This window comes from Capra hircus, chromosome 5 (assembly GCF_001704415.2).
Source record: "Capra hircus breed San Clemente chromosome 5, ASM170441v1, whole genome shotgun sequence".
In the NCBI taxonomy this organism is placed as follows: Eukaryota; Metazoa; Chordata; class Mammalia; order Artiodactyla; family Bovidae; genus Capra; species Capra hircus.
In genome coordinates, this window is record NC_030812.1 from 50,243,567 (window position 1) to 50,253,989 (window position 10,423).

Consider the following 10,423-nt stretch of genomic DNA (forward strand, 5'->3'; position numbering starts at 1 on the left):
GAAACCAGCCGCCCTGCAAATGTCAGACTAAATTACTGAGTGATGAGGCCACCAGGGGGAGAACCTAAGTGCTCCGAAATTGGGAGTGAGCCCATCTTTGATTCTCAAACCCCACTTGAATCACTCCAGGTGATATATAAGAGAGAGGCCCAGCCAGCTCTCAACTTTCAAGCCATTCCAACAGAGGTCACAGACATCCCAGAGCAGAGAGGAACCATCCACACTGAGCCCTGCCCCAATTTCTGATGCACAGAAACAGGAACAAATGGTTGTGGTTTCAAGCAGCTAAGATTTGCGTATTTTATTTATACAGCAACTGACAACTGAAACAAAGTACAGATAACCTGGCTCTGCAGGATTTGGGATACAGTGATTAAAATTATAAACTAAAAAATAAAATGGCATTAAGGAAGCATATTTGTAACTTGGGAAATAATCCTCCGTTTGGAACCTGGAAGAGTGAATATGGGGAAAGCAGACTTCCAGCAACAATGCAGAGACTCCATCACCACACAGTAGCCCACGTGGACAGACTGTTGTCAGACAAGAGTCCTTCAGATTCTGAGTTGCCTAGCAGTTTGTGTGTCTTTTAGACAGCAATAACCACAGCACATATTACTGTAATCCTTTATAGTTTGACATACATACCTACTTTTTTGTTTTTAAATGCTCACGATCTTTACCATGAAAAGGAAAAAAAAAAAAACAACAAACAAAACCTGTTTGTGGGAAAAAAGCAAAACGGGGCCGGGGTGGGGTGGGGGGGATGTCACCTGAATGTGGAAGAGCTCACCTCCTATTTAGCATTTTGTACCTAAGGAAATAAAAAAAGAAACCAAAATAATGCAGAGACTCTAACGGATGGGTATGATGACATCACAGCAAGAGTTCGCCACACCTTGCTTTTGCTTCTTTGTGCAGCTTATAATCATTAGTAAACTAGGAAAATTATGGCTGTTGGGGCTATGAGTGTAGAACAGGGAAACAAAGGTCTTTAAGTCCTCACTCATGATAAGCCTATCTCATGGTGTACCATTCATGACCCTTGGGAGAGTGAAATAGTTCTTTGGCTCCCAAGACTGTTGCTTATGAGTGTTAGCTTATATTTGAAGGAAAATAAAATTTTTAAATTACGAGTATGAAAAATTTTTTTTTAATTCTCAAACTCATTTAAAAATCCCTATCTACAAAATACTTCAAATTTGTTGCCATCCTACTTTTCCTTTAATTAAACGACAGGCCAAAGAATAAATTATATATCCGAGCAATCTGTCTGCCTTTTTAATTGCTTTTTCTGTCATTAGAGCCCTGAAAAGACTGCTGCTCTCTTAGTACATTTCCCTATGTTTTTGGCCTCATATCTTCCACTTCTGATGAGATTTTCCAGTCACCTAACCTCCTCTGGTTTACTGATTCCGTCTTCATGTGACTGAGCATGAAGCAGGGAGCCGTGCACCCTGATTGCCTTGCAAGGACAAGATCTGATCGGTTTGCTGGTCCAGCGGGACAGGTCTTTGGAAAGTGTGAGTGAAGATCTGGTGGATGGCACTCTTCTGAAAGGAGCATACACATATGAGCTTTCTCTTTTATCCTTGTTTAAAATTTTAATTAACAAATCTAGTCACAAAAAAATAAAAGCAGATTAGCTTATTCAGAAGGCACTGTTGGGAGATGGGAGTGGGGTACTGTTGACATAAGGGCAGGAAAAACGTGAAGCTGCAGCCGCAAAATGTCCCGAAACAAGTCATTTCACACTGTTTAAGCACCCTGATTAAAGAGCTGTGGAACTGAGAATAGCAGTCTCAGTAGTTCTGAATTAGACATTCCTACCTCCCTTTTGAGTTTGGTCATTGAGGAAAATAAAGTTATAATATTCTGGAGAACAGTGAAATTTCTGATCTCTGTCCTAGGTGGAAAAAAAAATTCTAATTCCTGGAAGTTCTAACCATTGAGTCAGGGGACATTTGGCCAACTTACCAATGTACAATAGAACCTGAAGGAAACAGAGTGCTTGTTTTCATACTTAGGACCACCATAAGTGCTATCATGATTAGCACTGTATGCCTTAAAATACAATGCAAACAGATGCAAATAGTCATTACAATGGGCTTCCCAGGTGGCTTAGTGGTAAAGAATCCGTCTGCTAATGGAGACACAGTTCCATCCCTGAGTCAGAAAATCTGCTGGAGAAGGAAATGGCCACCCACTCCAGTACTCTTGCCTGGAAAATCTCATGGACAGAAGGGCCTGGTAGGCTTTAACGTCAGTTAGGTCTTTCCTGGGTTTGCACATTGCCCTGCACATGTGCAAAAACTCTTATGTCTTCAATAATATGCTATGGCTTTTCAAAGCCTTCTATGGACATCTTCACTAGCTTTTCCCCTTTTTCAGTATTTTGGTCAGCTTCTTGTTAACCTCAATGGGTATGACTGCCTTAGATAGCTGTGATGTTGCCGATTGTTTTCAACTACCATCTTGGAGATAGAATTCTTTACAGAGCTGTTTACAGGTAAAGTTAAGTGCTGAGAATGCGGGCCATTCTAGAGAGTGAGATTCAAATAGTGACTATTCTCTGGGGCTGGGGATTTTGGGAGAGCTACACACACAATCTGCTAGTCTGCTGGACCTCAGAGATACTGTAGTCACAAGGCTGTTGTTGCTCAGGGCTACCACAGGTGCAGAGAGAGCACAAAGAAACTGGTTCAGCTGAATTGCCACCTTGTTCCTATTATGATTCGGCTTTTGTTACCGAATAAACACTCCTTGGATTGTTGAAGTGAGTGTCCAGAGTTCTGAAAAAGGTGATCTGAGGCAACTTTTACCAGTATTCTTTGCTTATATGGAGTAATAGATTTTCAGGTCATTATTCTGCCATTCTAGAAGCACTTCTCCAGATGAGGAAGCAAAGGTCCAGGTAGGCTAAGTAGTTGCACAAGGACCCAGAGCCAAGCAGCACTAAACACAGGATTTCAAATCCAAAATTCGACTTTACACTCAACTCTCTCCCGCTCCAACGGTTTTCTGGAACTTCTCATCAGAGAAGAAGCAGTGCTTACAAAACCTCCATCGCCTACATACATGTTAGATAGCATTTTTAACAAAGCCCTTTCACACTGATCTCCAGTCTTAAGCTTTGAACTTTGTACTAATTAATCAGTATCATCACACCCACCAATATCATCATCTATAAAATGTATTTCTGCCACAGGATCTTATTTCCCTCTCCAGTTAGACTCTATTCAGCTGGAGCTCTATGCCGGCATCTCCTTAGCACTTATTATGAAGGTTTACATTGGCAAGATTTACTTTCAGCATGAAATTGAGTACCAGAGTCAAATATAAGGCCCTTACCCAAGCAGAGTAAATGGTGTGTGCTACCCCAGGGGTATTAGCCATGGTACCTGAACTTTCTATACATTTTTCAGCTCTTCGTGCTTGACAATTAACAGCTGAAGAAGAGGATATACCCAGGGTCTGGAAGAACTGAACAAAATTCTGTTCAAATTCCTTTGAACAAGAAGTGTGCTTAAAACATTGTACATTCTTGAGCACAGACCTATAATAAAAGTAACAGTGAAATGTAAATCTTTTACCATGGTCCCCAGCTGCACTGTTTATTACAAAATCAGAAGTGTCAGAATGGAGAGTTATCTGCAGTGGTATCAATATTACGGCTCTTGACATCTCTCTTTATGGGCTCAGTTGACCTGAAGTAAGAAAACCGTTTCCCATACTAACAGGGTATTTTTCAATGATCTACTTGACCTCTCCCTCTGGGCTTAGCAGTCAGAGTGGTAAGATGACATTTTTAGCAGAACAAAACCCAAAGAATTTAAGCTTAAGGGAACCCAAATCCAACAACGTGGTAGCAACATTTAATTAGTTAATACCCATCTCTTCCTGCAGGGATTTTAGTACCTGTCTGCACACTAAAATCACTGGGGAGCTTAAAAAAAAAATTCTTAAACCAATTAAATCTGAATCCCTCCAGGGAGGGACCCAGCCATCAGTATTTCTGAAATGTTCTCCAGTGATTCTAATGTGAGAACCACTGTGTAAAGACATTAAGGACATACACACACACACCCCAGAACTAGCTTTGGCCAATTTCACAAAGTATAAGACATCTACTTAAGTCTGAATTTCAGATAATACACACACACACCCCAGAACTAGCTTTGGCCAATTTCACAAAGTATAAGACATCTACTTAAGTCTGAATTTCAGATAATACACACACACACCCCAGAACTAGCTTTGGCCAATTTCACAAAGTATAAGACATCTACTTAAATCTGAATTTCAGATAAAGAATTTTTTAAATTATAAGCATATCCCATGCAACATTTGGAACATAATCAAAACATTATTTGCTGTTCCTCTGAAATTCAAACGACTGTCCTATAATTTTTCTGTAAAACCTACATAGCACAAAACTGAAAATTAAACAGTAGGGGCATGAATAACACTCTACCAACAGAGAAATTTCACTAGTTGGTAATTTCGTATTAAAAAAAAAAAAAAAAAAAAGATCACCTGGAATATAACAAAACTGTGCTGGGCCAAAGCCATCCCAGGTAGTTTCCAAGTCATGGAAGAGGATGGAGGGCCACAGGAATGTTCCAGGCAGGTTTCCTTCGTGCCCAGGTCAGTCTGCTAGGGCTGCCATAACAAAACATCACGGACTGGGTGGCTTCAACAGCAGAATGTATTGTCTCACAGTTCTGGAGGCTTTCAGTCCACAGTCGAGGTGTTGGCAGGGCTGGCTTCCCTGCGGCCTGGCTGGGCCTTCTTGCTGCCCTCACAGTCTTTTGCCTGTGTGTATGCGGCCAGGGCCAAATTTCCTCCTATAAGGACCCTAGTCCTACTGGATTGGGCCCCACCTGAATGACCTCATTTTATCTGAATTACCTCTTTGAAGGGGGAGTCTTGAAATACAGTCACATTCTGAGGTGGTGTGGGATTGGGTCTTTCAACCAGTGAACTGGGAGGGACACAATCCAGTCCAGAAAAGTGCCCCTCACTGGACTGCGGGGCTGGGGAGGCTGTGGGGTAGCCCAGTTAGGTCCTCCTCCCCGTGCTCTGCCACCCAGGAACAGGGGAAGGAGACTTTCTGAGGGAAATGACAGAAATTAGGGTCAGGAGGGCAGGGCAAGCACCGCTCTTTTCTGGGAAGAAAGGGGCAACAGCGATGCTATCATATGGGAGGGGGATTAGAGGACAAGAGGGAGAAAGTGTTAGAATCAGAGGAACTGTGCAGGAGAAAGGAACATACAGATAGTACCCATTCTTCCCGAGGCTGAGAACAGAGGAGAGGAGTAGAAATCACCATTTCTATAGCTAAGGGGAAATTCCTAGAAACTGAACGCCCCCAAAACCAAACAACACTGCTCCCTTTCCCCTGCTATTTTAGGGAGAAAAAAAAAAACACCGGCCTCAAGTGTTAGGCTTTGCACAGGACTCGAGAGTCGGGCCGTCATTTTACTGAGCTCTCGGGCTTGGCCAGCCTTTAAGAGCACAGTCCATTGTCTCCCAGCAGTTGACCTGGGCTTTACTGCTCTCTGGCATGAATTTGCGTGGTGGGAGCCCCAGATGTGCCAGGCTGCTGGCGGGTTTTCAGGATTTGCAGGCACACGTGCACACGCACCGGCCTGCTCAGGGTTTCAGGCGGCGCCAACGGAAAGAACAGCCAGGAAGTTTCCCTCCCGGGAGTAGTCACTGCCAGTCTGTCCCCGCTGGATGCGTCGGCTACACCCGGCAGGGGAGGCTTGGGCGGGTGGAAAGGGGCCTGGGGGAGGGCGGAATCTTGACCTAGGGGTTTGGATGGAGTTAATAAAGCACATCACTCTCCTGTTTCCTCACGTTCCACGTCTGCCAAGAGAGTGGTAGGAAAGGGGGCGGGGAACCGGCTAACACTGCAAAAGGAAATCCAGTCACAAAGCCACCGAACTTTTCCAGGGTGCTGAGGCACCGAGGTTCTCGCAGCCCGGCTTCTGGCGCCTTTGTCCCCGCGCCCATCGCGCGCTCTGGGCGGACGGTCGCCGGCGAAGGCGGCTCACCCGCCCCAGATCGGCTGCCTGGCCCGGGGCCAAAGCTCGCCGCTGCCACTCGCTGCCATTCCGACGTGAGTGAAGGCTCCTTAGTAAGAGTGTAAATAAAAATCCGGGCTGAGAAATGAGTTTTCCATGCCAGCAATCACCGGCCGAACCTTGGCTGTAAATAGTCTGGCGGAGCGGCGCAGATGGAGCCCCCGCACCTGGGGGATCGCACCATCTCCGAGAAGCGCCGTGGCCACAGCTGGGCGCAGTCCAGACGCCGGTCCTCGGGGAGGCCCGGGGATGCTGTAACCGCAGGTAACGCGCCGCCTCCCCTCCCCCGCGCTGGAATCATCTTAGCCTGCCTTGTCCTCCGGAGGGCGGACCTCCAGGCCCCCTAATTTATGGTCATTGGTGTAACAGCTTTAACGTGATTTATCTGACCGCAGAGGAGATGGCAAACGCTTGGAGGAGAACGATTGGCCGGGCAGGCTTTGTGCATTTCTGATTGGCCTTATTAATTTCCAGCGGAGCTGAGGAGCGGCCTCTTGACTGAGACAGGGAAGTCAACCTGGCAACAGCCTCTACAGAGAGTGGGTTGGGGCCTGGCAAAGGTTTAGCTTTGGCGGAAACTTAAATAATGTACTGCTTAAAAAGTCGCGGAGTCTGATAATGTACTGCTTAAAAAGTCGGGGAGTCTGACAGAATTTGCTAGCATACTGATTAAAGTGATTTAGTCTGAGAAGGTAAGGATCTTTTGATTGGACAGCTTCCTTATTCTTTTTTTTCCTTTTTGTTTGTATAGGCCGTGGGAGGTGGACGGGAGGAAGAGCAGGGAGATTTTTTGTTTTTATTTTTAATATTTGAGTTGGGGGGGCAGGAAGCAACACTACTTAGAAGAGAAGGAATTTGAAGGTATCATGGGGGGCGGGGGAAGTGTTTCTAAAAATGCTGTACTTCACAATCATTTGTGTGGGAAAAAAACGATTTCTTGCCTTTTGAGTTCTCTTCAGACATCACAACTAGTATTTACTGAATAAGCACACCAATATACCACACTTCACAAGGTCATTACTCTGTGTTACTGCAGTAACTGTCATTTAAATATCACCCTTGAGAGATGCAACTTAGTCCCTTGAATAAGAGGGACTAAATAAGAATACTGGGGGAGTTATATTTAGTGCAAACTATTTCCATATGAATGAATAACCTGTTCAGTAGGGGTGGATATGCAATTCAAATATATATATTCATTTACTGTATTTATTTGTGTGTGGGGGACTCAAATGTAGACACATAGCGCTAGGCAACCCCCAAATACAATCCTTAATACTGTTCCTTTGGGGGACCAGAACCAAACCAGAGAGCAAGGGCGAGGACGTGATTGCTTGGGGAGAGGGGCAAGTTGGTGTCACACGTGCAGTGGCACGCTCATTTCTTTTATTTATAGCTCTAACCAGAAAAATAGACTGGGAGCAGCTGAGTACCAATTTATTGTGCTGCCTGGACCAATGAGTGGTTGCCTTAAATGTCACTGAGTTGGAAGGCTGTGCATTTCCTTCACTGCCAGGTTACAAGAAGCTTTGAAGCAGGTCGAAAAGGCACCCAGTAACTGTCCTGCCACCTATCAAGGTGAGCAAGTGCAGTCCTGCCAGGTAGGGCTGGCCCAGTTGGGGATGAGACCTGCCTGTCACCACTGACTAATCTCATCAAATGCTGCCTGAGTAGAAATGAAGGTGGCCCATTTAGTCCTATTACAAGAGCCAAGTGGAGTGGAAGGGTAAGGGTTGCCTTCCAGAGCCACAAAAATGGATTTGGAGGTTAGGAACAGTGATTTGTTTGGGCCACAGGCCATAGGATGTGCACATGACACATGGCTGCTGTGTCCAGCTCCCTAAATGTGTATAATTTCACTCCACATGAAATAAGTCCAGTAACAGGGACTGCTGCAGAGACTCAGAGGTTAAGAGTCTGCAAAGGTCAGGGAAGGTTTTCCGGGTTGACCACTGCAATGGATCATGAAGGATGAAAGGGAGTTGGTCCAGGATAGAAGGTGAAGGTCATGCCAACCACGGGTGGATCACAGAGCATAAGGGAGGGGGCAAAGAACAACCCTGTTTAGTGCCTGCTGACAATCCTGTCAAGTTCAAGCTGCATGTCATCTCTGTATGAAACTAAATGTTTATGAGATGCCAGAAATTTCACCCCCTAGTAAAGATTAGCAGTCAGGTGTCTCCTAACTTTTTCAAGACCAAAATGGAAAACCAAGTATGTTTAAGAACATCAAAGCCACAATGATTGCAGAGCAAGTCAAAACCACAGAAGAGAACTAAACTCTGAACTCTTGAGTATAACTGTTTTTAGCTCAAAATAATCCTCCACTAATCTGACATGTGACCCAGAAACAAACAAGAAGTGCTGTCTTCCCAGCCTTCCAACTGAACTCAGCCATGCTGGTCTCTAAGGAGAGACAGGCTGGCCGCTGGGCAGTGGCGTTGCCCCTGTCCTCACAAAGGTCTGGCCCTTGCCTCTCCGCCTGCCCGGGCAGGGTGCTCTCAGGACGGGCAGGAAGCTCATCTGTCATCACAACAGAAATCAGCTCCGTTGGTTTGCATTCTCTGGCTTACCAGGAAGCTCCTTCCCAGGCCACTTCAGCGGGTGTTTCAGTAGATGCTTCTCTCCCTTCCTTCCTCAGCCTCCCAGCTTCCTCCTCCTCCTCCTGAACGGGTCTCTGTCAAAGATGGGGATTATGACTGCGGAACAGACTACTGCTCTCAGATAAAGAAAAAAAGGGAAGCACCTCTACTGTCTCACCTCAGTCTACCTCACAGGCTGTGTCTCACAGCAATTCTGGTCTTCTCTACAAAGATGCAATGATTCTAATCTTGTCTCAAGCAAACACACATTCCCTCCGTCATGGGTCCTAGGCCACCATGGACAGCATTCCCAAACCCTCTATTCTCCTATGCTGTCCATTTCCTATCTGACCTGAAAGGAGCTCCTTCTGGTTTTGGCTATATTGTCTCAATACTCCCCTGTGCTTTGGATTTGAGCTTTTTCAGAGGCTTCCTTGAAAGAATCACAGTGCCTGTATATCAAGGTCAGAAGCCTGTATAGTATAGCCTAGGGGCTTGCCAGTGGGTCCTGCACTTGTGAACAGCAGTTCCAGGTGACCCACAGGCCTTGGGGTTTTATTTATTCATTTTGCAAATGAAGTACAAGAAGTCCTTTCACTTGTCCTAGGGGATGCGGCGAGAAATAAGAATTCTCTAGCCTCAAGCCCAGACCCTAAATGTGTAACCCTCACATGAGAGCCAACAACAGAGGTATGAAGAGAGCTTTGCCAAGTCAGAGAACATGCAAGGAAGGGACGCTCTTCCCCGTGTGTTGATAACAGCCCTCGTGTAGGAAGGATGAAGAGAAATCAAGGGAAGAAGGGTGGAAAGGTCACGCCAGCCAGGGGTGGACAACCAAGCTAAAGGGGGAGGAAGAAAAGTAGGACAGGTGGAGAGAAGAGACGGGGGCGGAGTCTATGGGGCTGATTAGAAAAGAGAATAAACAACGGGAAAGCAGGACATGGACAGCACTGGAAAGGGGAACCAGTAATCGTCTCCACTACTACTCAGCTGCACCCAGGGCAAACAGCATCGTGACTACACTATGGCCATTTCACCAAAAGATGCTGAAGCTTCAGGAAACAAGTGACCTAGAATGCACATAATATGTTACTAAGAGCGTAAGGCAGATATAGAAAAAGGAAAAAAGACCCGGGTATTAATAAGCTGGGAGGAAAATGCACTGAAATGATATTAGCTATTGGTGGTAGGATTATGAATTATTTTAATTTTCTTTCTACTTATCTAGATTTTCTGTTCAATGGTGAGTGTGAATACTATTTTAAACAGGCTACTTACTAATGGAGTAATCTTTAATAAAACATATCCTGATAAAAGGGTTCCTAAAGCTTATTTAAGTTCATGATAATGGCATCTGATCCTTAAATAGAAAAGTGAAGGTAAAAAAAAATTGGACTGTTTCATTCAGTGTGTGGGTTTTCTACAGATTATTTGGGGGTATGTCTCATTCATACGTACGTAAACAGAGCAGCCACCTCACCCGCCCTCAGCACACAAGGGTAGAGACCAACCTATAGCCATCTTAGTATCCCCTGCCCCTAACACTACACCCCGCACAAGCAAATGCACATCTAATAAATGCTTAATGAAAATCCTAGGCCTTCTATCTTAAACCGGGAACTCTTTTCTCTTACAAGAATGACGCTCATACTTCAGCAGGCATCACAGTTATCTGGAAGACTTGTTCAAACACTGAATGCTGGGCCCCACTCCCGGAACCTCGAACTTCACAGGTCTAGGGTAGACCTTAGA